The sequence below is a fragment of the Carassius gibelio genome, chromosome A22 (assembly GCF_023724105.1).
Source record: "Carassius gibelio isolate Cgi1373 ecotype wild population from Czech Republic chromosome A22, carGib1.2-hapl.c, whole genome shotgun sequence".
Taxonomy (NCBI): Eukaryota; Metazoa; Chordata; class Actinopteri; order Cypriniformes; family Cyprinidae; genus Carassius; species Carassius gibelio.
Genome location: NC_068392.1, coordinates 3,546,090 through 3,562,865, shown reverse-complemented (window position 1 = coordinate 3,562,865; position 16,776 = coordinate 3,546,090). Strand labels below are relative to the sequence as shown.

The following is a 16,776-nucleotide window of genomic DNA, read 5'->3' as shown; positions in this document are numbered from 1 at the left end:
AATATATTCGATTAAGCCACACTTGAAGCCATTGGGAAATCCTAATAAATGTTTCCACATGGAAAGAACCTATATGAGGATATATGCACATATATGAAACCTATATGCAGTTTATAAGCACATAAATGTTGCATATATACCACATATAGGCAAAAATTGAGGTGCATATATGTGCATATACAGGTCATATACTGTAGGTCTCCTGTATTGCTTCTTCATATCCACATATAAGCCCTATACATATGTCTCCTATATAGCTCATGGCAGGATCTGGTCATTTTGTAGCTCATATCTCACTTTGGCAACTGTCATACATGATGCCTAGCTCATATTTGCTATTATCAAAGCAATAACTAAGAATATACTAAAAAAAAAAAAAAAAAAAAAAAAAAAGCTATGATGTCTACACGTTTTCCTGAACTATTTACAAGGTCAGTTCTTTCTTGTATGAAGATAGTGGAAAGGAAATGTATAACAAAATGGTTTGTCTTTTTTTATTTTGTCTTTTACTATTTGACTGTTCTTAAGTAAATAAATAATGTAAATTTCAACATTTTGGGCTTTTATTTATGTTGCCTAGCAGCTATGGATTTGAATAATTTTACTAATATATAGGTAAACATATAGGTGAACATATAGGTGCATATATACGTGCATAAATGCACACATATATGCGTGCATATATGTACCTATATAGGCATATGTATGCACGTATATATGTACATATATACAGTATGTACACATGTGCATATATGTACATATAATATAGGAAAACGGACAATTTTATATGTCACATACATTATAACCTATATCAAACCTATATCAAAACATATATTAAAACATATGTTTATATATTGTACATTATTTCCATGTGGGTTGTTTTAGTTTTAATATATAATATAATAAATAAATAAATTTGCACTAATATAATTACCTATTATATATAAAAATATGACAAATCAACTTATAATCTAGACTCAAAACCCATCTGTTTAGCTGTGCATTTATTGAATGAGCACTGTGCAATGTCCGAACTGATTGCACTATATTTTCACTGTTTTTTATTTATTTATTTTTTTTAATGTAAAATCATTTTCTGTTTTTAAATGTTTTAATCATTTTAAAAGTTTTAAAATTGCTCGTTTTATTTTTGTTATTATTTTTCTTCATGATTGTTTTACTTTCTTTTATGTAAAGCACTTTGAATTACCATTGTGTACGAAATGTGCTATATAAATAAACTTGCCTTGCCTTGCCTTATATTACCAGAGAACCACCAACCAGTCAGCATTGTGTTATTCAAGATTTTTCAGTCATTCATAACGTATCATCTGATATCAGGCCTAAACGCTGTGGGTGTCAAATGAGGTTTGCATCTACATTTTTTGAAACTTGCCAGATGCCCTTTTGTCTTCACCGATATTCCAGTAAACCATTATCTGTCATTCCTGAGGAAACATGATATTTTCAAAACGATGAGTCACTGTTTGAGTTATTAAAACACACCAAGGAGTTGCTCTCATATGAACTAAATGCCAAAGGGGTTATATAAACAAAACAACTGAATCTTAATATGTTTTGGTAAGAAGTACATTAAAAAAGAGAGTTTTACATTTTCAGAAGAACATGTGAGTGGCGTTTGTCTGTGCAAAACTCTCACCAACACAATGCAAGCTTGTTGTTGGTTGTTGCTGGGGCGTTGCTAAGTTGTTATAGTGGCTTTATCACATTGTTATACTGATTGCTTAGAGGTCAAAGTCAAAAAGAGCTTTACTCTAGTTCCTAGATTTGAGTTGAGTTGCCAGGACATTGCTATTGCAAAGTCAAAAGGGCTTTATTTTGGTACTTCACGCTTTGCCTAAGGATTCATTTGCACATTTTATCATCCACCAGGCAAAACAACTCGGATTTCTTAGAAAAGCAAGCAACCAAAGTTTCATTGTTATGGTTAGGAGTTTGTTTAAATCCATAACCCCAAGTATGAGCATTAGTAATATCATGTAGTCATGCTTGACTTATTAAAGTAAAATCATTCCTTAGATGGAGCAAGTACGTTTTGATGAATGATAAATAATTCAGACAAATCTCTTGTTGTTACAGGTTCTCCCAAATACACCCGGTCAGGAGCTGGACACATACCAGCGAGAGGTGGTGTAGATGTGGGGCACCTGGAGAACTGCGCAGGGGTGGAAATCCCTGGCAATGTGATTTTCATTTCTGTTTATCTACCAAATCACGGTGCCAGGAACCCTCCCCACCACAGCCGAACCTCCCACCCACCCGCTTCACATCCAAATGCTTCGCAGATGCCGTCCAGCTGTGTCCTGGGGCGGCCTGTGCCCTGTGGAGAGAGAAGGAGAGATAGTCAGCTTATCCAAGCCAGGTTGGCATTGTGGGATTCGACCCCTGGTGGTGGTCTAAACCACTCTACTGTATATTATCAACACTCTCAGGGAAAATGCGGTAAAACTGTAATTTTAAAGACAAGCTACTCATAATTTATAGTTGTTAAAGCTTATATATGCAACTATTTTGATGTTAAACAAATCTTATATTTGGTCCACCAACTGCAGATGGAGTGAGAGTTCAGGAAACCTGTTTGAAAACAGTCATTATTTAGCCATAAAGTTGAGTAGTGCTAGTTACGAAGAAATTACACTATAGCTTTAAACTACAGAGAAGAAAACATTTGGATAAGTAGTTAAGATTAACTAAATTGAAGACATAATAAAATATAGAATATTTTAGAAAGTTATGAGGTTCTAAACTTTATAAAAACATAGTATACACTATATAATGTATTTTTTTAAAGTATCTTTAGAGCACAAAAACAATACCTGCAGCATCAACACTAATTACAAAAATAAAACTGAAAAGAAAAACACTGAATTTAAAAAAGTTATATAAAAAATATTTTGAATAGTGTAAGAAGTGAAAGTCTATCTTGCTTCCTAATTCAATTGTCTAATAAACATGGCATTGTTCGTATAATATAAACATTGTTGGCTTTGACGAATTTCTTTTGTTCCTCTTTTGTAAGCACTCTAGATAAAACCGTTTGCTAAATGCGTAAATGTAAATGTTTATATACAATTTAGTATACTATAAATATGTAATATTTATAGAAAAGGTAAATTGTAAAATGTAATTGTAAAAATGCTACAGTAAAACCCTATAAATGGTTAACTTATTACCAGCTACCTAACCATATACAGTGAAAAATTATAAATGATTAACATTTATTTCTGTATTTCGTAGAACATCTACAAGTGTCTGAAAAAAGGACTTTTACTTTTAGTACTTTTAACTTAAAACATAATTTTTTCATTGAATAATGTAAAACCTGGAATTTATGCCATATTTTTGACTCCGAAAGCTTTGGCTTGCTACACAAACTATATGACTTATAAAAAAAAATCAATGACTCAGTGACTTAAAAGAAATCAGTTAACAAATATTTTTGTGACAATTTGATATATTTTTCCGATTTTAGGTGCTTCAAAATTTCTTATTTAATGATACAACAGACATAACAGAAATTTTTGGTGGACTATTCCTTAAAAGTTGCAGCTTTCAAAGCTTCCCGATCAGCATATTTGGACTTTAATTGGACTTTTCTAAGGGCAGCTGGTTCCAAAAAAGCCCTGATCCTAAGGGGAATAAAACGTAAACCACAGTTTCTTAAACCTGGAATGCAATAATCTTCTCCTCGATATAAATTGTCTTGTTTAGCTGATAGACATCGACTGCCTGAGACGATTCCAATATGATTAACCAGCAGATGTTACCATTTTACAGATACAGCTGCTCAGTCAAAGTTCATCTTTTCAAAGCACTCCTGGAAAAACATGGCTAGTGTTTTGAATGGCTCAAGACGTGAGCACTGCAAACAGCTACCGGACACATTTTTGTTCCCAGAAACCTATTTTAAGAGCTCTGTAGCATGTTCTACTACTGGAGTGAAATATCCTCAAGAATAAAAAACAAGGGGAAAGGGGGTGATTGTGTAGAAAAGAGTTTGCTATGGTCCTGTCCTGTGAAAAAGTGACCCAATGTCGCCATTCTCCTTTCATGGAGCTGATTGAAACAGAATGACCCATTAGATTTGGACATGCCTTGACTGGAGGACGGAAAGCCAAATTTTAAAGCCATGATGACTGCTACTTTTCATGCTGCAGAAAAATGTGATGCGTTATTGTTGTTTCCACAGCATTCCTAGACCACGCTCGTAGTGATGTCATAATGGCACGATTGTGCTCGTCTGATATCATTTTGCTGAGGAACTAGAATATATCTTGGTTAATTGTTATTGCTGAATATATTCAAAATTTCACTGATAACAATGGGGAAAAATAAGCTTATTGACAAATGGTTTGGCATTACTTTTTAGCTGATTGGGATTATAAGGATAAGGGTTTGTAAATTATTTTATTTGTAGTCGAAAACATAATATATCAATGTGCAGTTGTAAAATTAAAAGGATATTTCACAAAACCTGTATGAGTTTCTTTTTTCTGTTTGGTTACCAACATTCTTCAAAACATCTTCTTTAGTATTCAGCAGAAGAATTAAACTTGAAGGTAAGTAAATTTCATTTTGGAAATAAATCATTTTGGGGTGAACTGTCACTTGAAATAATCGCCTGCCATTCAAAAAGAGATCGGTAATTAAAAAGAAATAATACTTTTATTCAGAAAGGATGCATATAATTGATCTGTAAAGGCACAAAAATATTACACAGGACAATTGTTTTCAAACTTGAAATTAATCAGAAATGTTTTTTTTGAGCAGCAAATCAGCATATTAGAATGATTTCTGAAGAACAGTAATGTTGCTGAAAATTCAGCTTTGCATCACAGAAATAAATTTCATTTCAAAATATATTCACATAGAAAACAGTCATTTTAAATTTTAATAATATTTCATATTATTACTATTTTTACAGTATTTTTGTTTAAATAAATGCAGCCTTGGTGAGCATAAAACACTTCTTTCAAAAACTAAATAATGCAAATTTTTGAATGGCAATATATATATGCTATTTGTAGGCCTGAAGATCACTAAATCCCATTTTCCCAAGATTTCTATCGTAATAAAGCAATATATATGCCTATATATATATATATATATATATATATATACATTAAATATTACCTCAGCTATGTTGCATGCATCCCTCCATCATGTGCGTGCACTACTACTCTAATCAAACGCAAAAGTGTTGTTGTACACTGGGTTTACGGTGTAGCAAGAGTCTGCAACTGTCCGGCTTTCTCCAGGAAATTGCTAAAGCGGTTGAGGACATGTGTCAGTGTACTGTGAATAGGACACTGTGGTGCCAGATTTTTCCAGCCGGGGGAAATGTATGTTAACACCTAGCCCCATTCCTCCCATACTTAATCAGGAATTTAATATTCTGTATTTAAACAGCATGAAACCAATGAACGAAAAGAGGAAAACAGAAGCTGAGAAACAGATCCTGTGAGATCTGCTTGTGAATTTGCTGTAAATTAGAGTCTCTTGTTGCCAAATACATTTCAAAAGGTTGCTGTAAAAGTCTGAGAGTAACACGTTTTATTGTGCAACACCTCACACTGAGATTAGCTTAACTGAACACTACATTTAAAAACAGAGATTTTAAATGATGTAATAAAATTACAAATATAGAATATGATCACATATGGACCAAAACCAGCATTACATTTGCATTCACTGGCCGACTACATTCTGCATGACAAAGCAAAGAAGGAATTTACATTAGCTTTCATGGAATTTCTATTTTTCTTCTTTATTAAAGATATAGTTCAGCCTTGCATCATTCCAAACCATATGCTATTATCCTTAGATCCTTTCGATGTTCAATTATAGCAAGAGCTGCATAAACACTCTTAAAAAAATTTCACATTTGTGTTCCGCATAAATAACAACATTCAGGTTTAGAATGACATGAGGGTGAGTAAATAATGAATTGTGTTGAATTTTGGTGTACTCAAACAGAATGACTGTGCCAAATTGCTCATGGCCTGGCTGAGCAGCCATGTAGGAAAAGGTCAGACAAAATCTCTGAGACTGATTGGATAATGGCAGCATGGCCTCATTTTTGGGAGCTGTTAAAACTAAATGATCTGTGGCAGAAATGTCAGCTTCTTTAAACATGTCTGTATACTCTTTAAAAAGGGTGATGCCATAGTAGAACCAATTTGGGTTCCCTAAAGAAACTTTCAGTAAAAATTATTAATTAAAAAAAACTTTATTTTTTCTTAGTGTGAAGAACATTTTAAACATTAAAGAAGCTTTTTCCACTATGAAGAACCTTCTATGGAATGGAAAGAATCCATAGATGTTAAAAGTTCTCCATGGAGCAATCAATGCCAATAAAAAACCTTTATTTTTAACAGTGTTGGGTTGCGTTAATATGTTTCCAGTGCCTTCTACCATGTCAGGTTGGATGTATATCACCAAAAACAACTAAATTTTCTAGAATGTATACTAAAAAGAAGAGGAAAAAGAAAAATGAGGAACGTATGGGGTTAACAAGCCTCAGACCACCTTTCCACCTAAACCCGAAAGTACACCAAGAGTTATGACATTTAATGAAGAGGAACTATTTCTAGGTCGCTACTAAAATGTAAGTAAATGAGTGACACTGATCATGTGACTCTTTGTACAGATGGTCTATGAAGCTCAAGATGCTTCATCATCAAAGATACACACCAAAGACATTCTTGTTCATCTTTCCATTCAACCCTAAACTCTATTTGTTACGCTAATAATATAATTGAATTACAAATACAAACATCTCTGATATTTGGATTACACTATTTTCAAACTAATATGAAACATGTTTTTGCCCGTATTATTGCACTGCATCTATAAATCTCTAAATCTGCTGACCAGCCTGCTCATATTTCATCCTCATGAGAGGCCAAAGAATCAAATGACTGCAGAATAAAACACCATTTAACTCTTTACTTTTGAAGTGCACATGGTAGAGACAGCCGCAATGCATATTAAACATCAAGATGTGTTGACATGGGCAGACGGTGACCTTGCCAATGAGGAAAATCCATCTGTTCCAAACACACAAGATGCCTCAAATTGCTAGCATTTCTAATCTGTCATATTTTTCATTGCATCCTGAGCAACATATCAGTGCATTAATGTCCTTGTCAAACTACATTGACCAGTAGATACAAATTTCTACTTCCATTTCTGATTGATATAGTAGTCACTTATTTTCCAGTTGCATTTCATTGCACAGCATGGCCTTTCTGACATTTCAATGAGAAGATGTGTAATAAGTGTGCAATTTTTATTTTTTTGAAAGAGGGGATATAAAACAAATTAATCTAACAATGAAGTACAAATGAAAGGATTTAGTGGAGAAACGCTGTCTCACAAGGTGTCCGAAGCACTAAAAACGTCAAACCTGAAGCCATTGCATTATGGGCCCACGTCTCCACGTGTGTGAGCTTGTACTTCATCAACCACAGCCGAACATTCCAGTCTGATCATGCCATGTTTGTAAAGTAAAAATGCAGCAGTCTGGCCTATCAAAGTCATTTCATGCCGTGGTTTAAACTTGTCTGGCCGCCTGATTCAATCCTTCCAACCGCATCCCTTTCATAAAGGATGGAGTTTGAAAAGATGCATACAATTTCCTTCTACTGCTTCCAGACTTTCCAAATGGGTTGTTACTCACTCCAGTACACATTTAAATATTTATCAGGGTCCATAAGACCTGCACTTGCATCTGGTTCAATACAGTTCAGTACAGAAACCTTTCGATTACAATGCAAAGTACATGCACTTATGTTTACACTCAATGTCTGACACAAAAAAAAAAAAAAAAAATTAAAAAACAATATTTGGAATGTCTCAGTTTCATTTAATCTTAAATTTAACTTAAAACAGAGATAGATAGATAGATAGATAGATAGATAGATAGATAGATAGATAGATAGATAGATAGATAGATAGATAGATAGATAGACAGATAGATAGAGTACCACAAAATTCAGCCAGTCAACAACTTTATTAAAAAATTGCTTTACTAAAAAGTCGTTTATAATGCAATTCAGAGCCACTTACCGCATTAAATCAAGTATTGTGAAGGTTCACATGAGGATGTTGGAAATGAAGTGAACCTCTCCAGATCATGTCATTTAACCTCGAACTGCGACGCGAATTTACCAATCCTACTATGGTGAAAGTTTGCCACTTAGTATTCATGATCCATGTATTAGCCGGTTGACGAATACCAAGCGACGTCAGAAACACATAATTAATATTTAAAGATCAAGCTTTTGCTATTGGACGTTCTGTAGGCGACGTCAGAATAATTTAACAAAAGTTTACAAGAGACTCGTTTCCCATTGGAAAGCTATCGGCGACGTCATTGGGATCTACTTAATATTCAAGAGCTGTGAACCGTTGGCGTAGGACTAGAGTTTCGCGCGCTGCCGAGCTGAGGTAAGGAACTGTTCAATTAACGGCTAAAACTCTCACTAAAACCTGATGAATTATTTCCCAGACCACGCCAAGGCTGTAAATCCATCATCTGAGAGAGAAAACATGCGGGATGAAGCGAGATTGAGCCTGAGACTTGTCTAATTATTGTCCCAGAGGATCCTCACAGTCCATTTATGAATCAGCTCAGCGCTTTTTTCTTCAGCTCCGGAGATTTCTTCAGTATGGCAATAACATTAGCCTTTAGCCAGAGGAGAAAAGCTTTTAGTGCGGTAATCTCTCCTCTCTCTCTCTCTCTTTCTCTCTCTCACTCTCTCACACACACTCTCTCTCTCTCTCTCTCTCTCTCTCTCTCATCTCTTCACCCCTCTTTTTAGCCTCCTGACTGTTTTATTCTTTAAAGGAAAGGTTCACTCAGAAACGATTATTCAATGTAATATTCCATTCATGGATGTGGTTCAATTGTAATGTGGAAATATTTGAAAAATATGTCAAAATTATATGACAAATCTTCACAGCATGAGTGAAATATTATATTATGTTAGTGTTTACACTTGACAGCCACTGGCAATATGAAAAACGGATAAAAAAAATGAATAAAATAAAAACAGGGAGTGAATACAAATAAAGATGAAACATTTATTTCATTTTAAGCTACTCTATTCCATAAAGGAGTGCTGTTTATGCAGCCAATTGATCAGAATGTGTGCAAACATTTTGCAGTAAAAATATACAATCAAATTTACAATATAATCAAAAGTGGAAAAAAGTCGCCATTCTTTCCTTTCTAAACTTATTGGCATAAGATCTCAAGAACACTTAAAAAACAATCTGAATTTAATAAGGAAGTATTTGCATAAACTGATCATTTAAACAGTCATCCTTCCGTAACGCCGCAGTGAAACCTCAGCTATGTTGGAAAGAAATGGCATGGAGTGATGTAAATGTTGTCTGTGGCCATTCCAGATCTGCATCCTGATAAGTATGACCACCCAAATTACCTTACCAGTAACTGTCAAAACATTCAGATTTTGTGGCAGCCAAACATGAGATCATTTTTTCCTCCAACATTTCTTTCAGATTGTCTATGAAAACCACTGTATGATACTCGCAGTGACATGGAGTGGCAGAACTTCCACTGCCCTTGGTTTGTTTGTTTTGCTGGCCTGTTTGCCAGCGTAGTGAAGAAGAAGTGTGGCTTGTTTTGGTCTGAGTGGGCAGTTGTTGTTTGGATGCCATGCTAGCCGGTTGCTCTGCTCGGAAGAAACGCCCAAAGACACAGTGCCATGTACATCGGAGGGCTTGGTGGTATGTGGCAGATACCCAGAGCTGCAGCCCACTCCAGTGTGCCAAGAAGAATCCCTCTGTTCATGAGGTCAACCGTCACAACAGACTAAACAAGAAAAATGGTCTTTCTCTTGTGTAACCGGAAAAGAATTGAAGATTTAAAGGCATCGACCATGACATTTTCAAGTGGTTTGCAAGTTCTGACCTGATGATAACTTTGAAACTGGTTGGAAAATACAATCAGCTTCATTGTACATCACTGATTTCTATAGAATTACACAAATCTACAAGGCTCCATCCTGTAGTCAAGTTGGAGAACTGTTGCCAAGCATAACAAACTGATTCCCAGAAACCGGTGTCTACAGAACCACAATAGCCTAAACTGCATTTGGATGGTTTTAGGATATACAGGTTGGCCATATATGTTATGCTTTAAAACTTTAGTAATTGTATAATCTTAAACTACTTCATCCTAAGCTGTGGTGGCGAGGATTGTGCATATACTCATAACGTATGAGTGCTCTTTGCTCCGAGGCCCTCCATTCTCGCCCACTATAAGAAAAAAAAAAGAAAAGAAAAAAGAAAAGAAAAAAAACCAAGTCTAGTATTTTTTTTGTCCTTGTTCCCTTTTGAAACTCTTTGCACTTCACTTCACTTACACTGGGTTTTCTAGGCAATATTAGTCTAGTATTCCAAGCATTACAGAATTACTGTACTAAAGATTGTAAACTGACCATGTTCATTCTTAAATAGAAATGTTCAATGTATATTGGCATTTTAAATTGAATAAAGAACCTTTAACATCCTTGGAAACTTTCCATTGGACAAAATGTTCTACACAGTGTAAAAAATTTTTTTCCGATAATTCAAATGTATATCACACTAACAAATAAGGTTCTTTGGGGAACCAAAATGGTTATTCTATGGAATCGCAGCGAAAACCCCCATTTGGAACCCAAGTTTGTAGAGAACACTGATCAGTTACTATCTTCTTTCTACTATTTGTTTATCTTTTAATTATGTATTGTGATTTGTGCATATGCAATGATCCATCAGCCTGACTCAGAACGATCACATCTGTGACAACGTGGATCCTCTCAAGCAGGTGAGCATAAAATCCTAAAAGATCCAGACCACAGATGGGCCTCATCATCTGGCATCCACCGCTGTGCTCACATCAAAGTTAAATCCTGGACTGTGAGGACGGTAATCCCTGTTCAAAGAGGCCCGTGGATATCCAGATTTCAGTGGCATATGCAACACCCTTCTGTGGAATGGTGGATTGCATTGCTTCTTTACACATGCAACTGATCTGAGATCATAGTTTTGGCTGTTCTGCTGGGTGGCATCTACCTCAAGCCCCCGCTGTCTTTAGGAACGAGCTTGATGTGACCAATTCATCATCTCTTCCTCACCGCTCCATCATGTGCACAGGCAATCCATCAAGACCAGACGCTGAGACAAGGCAGAGGAAAAGAGAGATGTTAATGCTGTCCGCAGCCATTGCTCAAGGGAGACACTTGACATTACCACTTCAAGCGTAGTATTGCAGTTTTAATGCGGATGTAGACTATATCTCAATTACAGCGCTGTCGTCTGAACCATATTAGATTCACAGAAAAAGTGTTAAATGTTAAATGCGCTATTAAAATTCTGACCTTTGCACTAGACTTTCATTAATCTCGCATTATATATTAATAAAGGCACTGTTTGTAAACATGGGCAGCAATCTGACCACTAGGCTCTTTTCATCACTTGTAGCCAAGAAGTTTCTTCATTTCCTGTGCAGAGCTTTCCAGATTTGCGTCTGGATCACTGATAGCATATCAAGATTGTACAAACATGACCCAGTGTCTCCAAATCCTCAGGTAGTTCAGAACTCATGGCCACTAATTAGGATCTGATGGTGTGCTTTAAACAAGCTATTTAATTCTTTGTTGCCCTTGAGCTAAAAGGATCAAAATCCTCCACATCTTGGTTAAAAAACTGACACTGAAGAATCTTTTATCTCAAGCTGTACAAATCACAAATAGTTCAACTTTCAAAATGACCTTAAAGGTCATATCTTGTGTGTATTTTGCCATGATTCGTCACTGAATCATAAAGAAATGCAAAAAGTGTTGAGACTCGAGGGGCCAGCTAAATGTATTCCATTCCTACATTTTTTGTGGTGAAACATGAAAAGAAAAACCTTGGACTCTAAGATTTGTGCTATTCAAACTATAATGGACTTATTGTGATTAGAGTTGTTCCGATTCCGATACTAGTATCGGAAATATCTCCGATACCACAACAAATTCTGGCATCGGCATCGGCGAGTACATGAACCCATATACCGATCCGATACCATTTTCTTAAAAAAGACCTAGTTATGACCGCAAGCTTTGCCTAACCGCTGCACGGTTCTTCTTCGCTGCTCAAAATGCATTGAAAACACAGGAAGTTGTGCTGTGTTGCCACAAGCAACCCCTGTTTAGAGCAGCGAAGAAGAAATGAAAACGCGTTAGCAGCCCTTATCTATATATGACTGGATCACTCATCACATTCTAAACTGCCAAAAGACAGTGAAGCCGCTACTATATTATAGATCAGTGGTTAGCAGTATGTCTCTGTAGTACCGGTAGTTACAGACTCTCGAGTATATTCAGTACCGGCAGCTGCGTTCAGTCGCTTCCGTGTAAGTCAAAGCGCAGGGCTCCAGACAGTAGCCGAATATATACTAGTGTCTGTGAATATTAAACTGCAAAATACTATTTAAATATTACTCCCGCAAAATCTACATCTCTGTGGGTGACTGGCACAGATGCGCGAGAGCTCGCTGTTTTGTAGTCTCTGCTGTGTGTCATGAGGACACGAACGCATAAACCGTCACTTCATGAGAATTTACCGTTTCATTTGAGAATACTGTCATATCATAAACACAGACACTCAAAGATCTTCATGGCAGCCCATTAAAATAAATGTTTGGTTTACATGAGTAAATTGACAATATATAAAGCTACTGTTGTAGCCTACAGTAATAATAATACGTCTCTATAATAATAATAATTATGCCTAGATGGTTGCTTGTTTTTTACTTGTTTTGTTGTAAAGAGATTATCTGATTAATAGATCTTTTTTTTATATTCCTAGACTTATTTGTTGCAGTTTTTTTATACAGTTATATTGTAAAACTTAAATACCTTTTTTAGTTTGCGGTGTTAGATTTTTGGCTGCATATGCATATGCAAGTTCTTTTTTGCATATGAAAATAAATAATACTGTCAAATTCATGTTAGATAATAAAAATACTGTAATAAATACAGTAGTTCACCATGTATTTGTTCATGTTTTATTGAGGGATCTGTCTGAAGCACACCATAAAAAGAATTCTAGCAATTTACACAGGGCTAGTAGTATATACAGCTGTATATACAGATACACACCCAGGTATCGGATCAGTACTCGGTATCGGCCGATACCCTGAGCCCAGGTATCGGAATCGGTATCGGGAAGAGAAAAAGGGTATCGGAACATCTCTAATTGTGATATCAGTTCACCAAAAAGATTTACACGTCTACAGATTAATAAAAACAAATATGTCCAAAACAAGTGTTATTGAATTTGGAATCTGTCTTTTTCTTTTTTAAATTGACTTGCAACAAACAAAATGTGCCCATTCATTCATGCACTGGATCCTCAACGCACAAAAGCAAGCTTTACAAGATATTTATTTAGATGATTAACACCACTAGAGCTGTCAGGAAACGGAAGTGTGGCACTGATCAAACTGAGTGTCACATTGATGTGCCAACAAGGTTTTTTTTATAAGAATACTGTGACATTTTGCAGAAGTAGACCGTTTTATCATTGTTTTCTTCTGAAAAGTGATGTGACACAAATGTCTTCTCATTGTTTATGATATTGCATTGCATTTAGCACTACACAAGACAAATGTGTTTTGCACAGCTGCCAATTGAAATCACAACACTTTCGATGTATCATAATACATCTGTGTCAATCTAGGCGAATTTCTGTCATAGTGCATCTTCTGTTTGTTGCTCTAAAGGTCATACAGTGATTTAATGTCAGGCCTGAAGCGCTTTTATATTAAAAGCCAGACCATAGACAGCATGTCTTGCTCTTTGCTCTTTTCAAGTAAATGGCTTCTTTCAGAGCCATAGTGGGAGTTTAATTGCAGCGTATTTAAGATGTTAATATTACAGTAACTGCCAGCCCACACACATACCTCTGACTTGTTTTGATGCTTAACCAGTGCTTTCAAAAGCTAACACAATTATTTTCTGGGAACATTTCGATTACATTCCTGTTATAAAAAAAAAATCTTTTCTGAATGTGTTTTTTTTTTTTTTACTTTTTTTATGCAACTGTTTGTAAAGAACATAAAGGAAAATTCCATTCTATTAATATGGGAATGTTACTTTTAAATGTTCTCTGAATGCATTAAAAAAAAAAAGTATGTCAAAGGTTCCATGAATGATGTATAAATGTTTATGTGCTAACATTTTTTGAACATTATTAAAGGAGTAGTAAACCCAAAATTTTACATTTACTGAAAATGTACTCACCCTCAGAACTTCACTGAAACTAATTTGGAGAAATGTACAGACGCATTGTATCACTTGATCAGTAATGAATCCTCCGCAGTGAATGGGTGCCATCAGAATGAGAGTCCAAACAGCTGGTAAAACATAACAATAATCCACAAGTAATCCACAGCACTCCAGTCCATCAGTTAATGTCTTGTGAAACAAATCCATTAATATAAATCCATAAAATCATCTATCCATGATATTGCTTTCTCTAGTGGAAACTCATCTCGTCTGAATCAGGAGAGAAATCTGCACAGATTAAGAAGATTTGCTTGTGAAAGGACAACAGGAGATGAACATTTCCACTCAATGCAACGTTATTATGGATTATATAAACATTTAAAGGTAAAAAACGTAATAATGGATTTGATTCTTACAAACACACAGCTTTTGGCTACACAACTTTAACTAATGGACCGGAGTGGTGTGGATTATTGTGATGTTTTTATCAGCTGTTTGGACTCTCATTCTGATGGTACCCATTCACTGCAGAGCATCTACTGGTGAGCAATGATGGAGTACTAAATTTCTCTAAATCCAATGAAGAAACAAACTCAGGGTGAGTACATTTTCAACAAATTTTCATTTTTTCTTTTTGGGGGTGGGGGGGGGGGGGGGCTATTCCTTTAAATACCTGCTAACTTTGAACAAACAATCTATCACACTTACTGGAACAACATTTGTACATAACTTTGCATAACCATGCCAGAACATCAGCCAAAGAACTGAAAACATTCCCGGTTAGTTCACATCAGCTTAAAAAGAAGGTAACACGATGGCACACTTGTGACGCACAAGAGCTGCAATTATAACGGCTATGTTTCAAAAGAACCGTGGTCAGCCACAACATTGCAGCATCACAATAAAAACAAACAGACATCACGTTCAACATGAAGCAGGGTCATGGGCTATTTAACCACACTGATATATAATAAAACATTCTTTCATTCACAGTTGACTCAATTCTGTTTCTTATCTCTAAACGCAACTATAATGGTCAACAAGATAATAGACGTCTAGCCACATTTGCATTTCCCAAACATTTTGAATCCCATCAGGCACATTCCAGACAATATCGTATGCAGCACTTCACAATATTTTCCCAGACGAAGCGAAGACCTCAGAGCAAAACCTAGACAGTTCGCCTGTGTTTCTGGAAGCGATGAAACCGATCTGCTCTGCTAATGGACGTTATAACATCTCTCTGGTTTAAGGAAGCAGAAAGAGTAGATGGGATGTTGGACATGCTTTGTGTGTATGGGTCACTCGTTGTGAGACAAAAGTGGCCCTTTCATTTAGAGTCCAAACTCTAAATAACATATAAAGTGTGTTGTCCCGGCCCGTGTGGCTTTCAGAGAGCCGGATCTGAAGAGATGAGTCTTTCCTGAACGCGTTAATGCGACTTAATGGAAACGTTGGCTCCTTCAGGACTACTCTGTCCATTAGCTCTGACTGCCATCAGAACACAAGCCAAGCTGTCTGTTTCACTGCATGGCTCTGTTGATGTTATGTCTGTTTGTGTTTACATTCACACGTTTATCACCCAGAACAAGTGCACGTCTATAGCTGACCTGTTCACCGCAGTGGCTTGACACACACACAAACAGAAAGCCGGCGACTAAAGGATTATAGCTATTGATAGCTATTTAAAAACCAATGATAACTGTTTATATTTTACTCATTGCTCTGTTTTGAGAGGCTAGACTTTACTCCAGCTGCTCACAGAGACTGAACGCGTCAAATAACACAATACAAATTCATTCATTAACTTTCTCAATTAATAAACATTCTCTGAAAATTCAAAGTGTCCATTTTTAAATGTTGCTCCTTTGGAACGTTGGGAGAACTTTGCTTTTTAGAATTCTGCAAACACTGTTACTTTTAATGTTCTCGGAATTTTAAAGACTCTTTTTTTTTTTTTTTTAAGAGAACCATAAATACAAGTAACGTTTTTGTGCTAATGCTTACTTATGAACGTTATTGAAGACCAGACAACACAGACTCAATGTTCGGTAAACGATTATTCATAACTTTGAGGAAAGCTTTGTCAGAACATTCCGAGAACATTTTTGGAAAGGATTGGCCTTTTCTAAAAACCAGTGAACACTTTAGAGACTGTTTTGGATTTTATAGCACTTAAACAGATTGATTGTCTCCCTCAACCACTTACAGACATCACTAGAGTTTACCTTTCTGTTCCAAATGCCATTACATATTCTGCCTAATGTGCTTTTTGTTCAATCAAAAATATTTGCACTGCTTTAATGGGTATTTCTCATAAAGGTTATGTGAAAACGCCCATTTTAATGTCATATAATTGTTTAATAATCACACGATTGGGAAAATTGTAACTGGAATCCTGCATTGATCCATTTTATCATAAACAAAAGCAGAAAAGATAACAAATAAATGCAAACCTCTATTACCT

The 16,776-nt window shown here is 35.7% G+C and overlaps 1 protein-coding gene across 1 annotated transcript in view; it reads right to left on the bottom strand.

Annotated features, from left to right (window-relative positions):
* Window positions 1–2,008: 2,008 nt before the first annotated feature.
* Window positions 2,009–16,776, bottom strand: part of LOC127942839 (myeloid-derived growth factor) — a 56,655-nt gene continuing 41,887 nt past the window's right edge. The window contains exon 7 of the transcript XR_008149445.1: window positions 2,009–2,020. The gene's annotated coding sequence lies outside the window, so the exon portion shown is untranslated. The remainder of the gene's footprint in view (window positions 2,021–16,776) is intronic.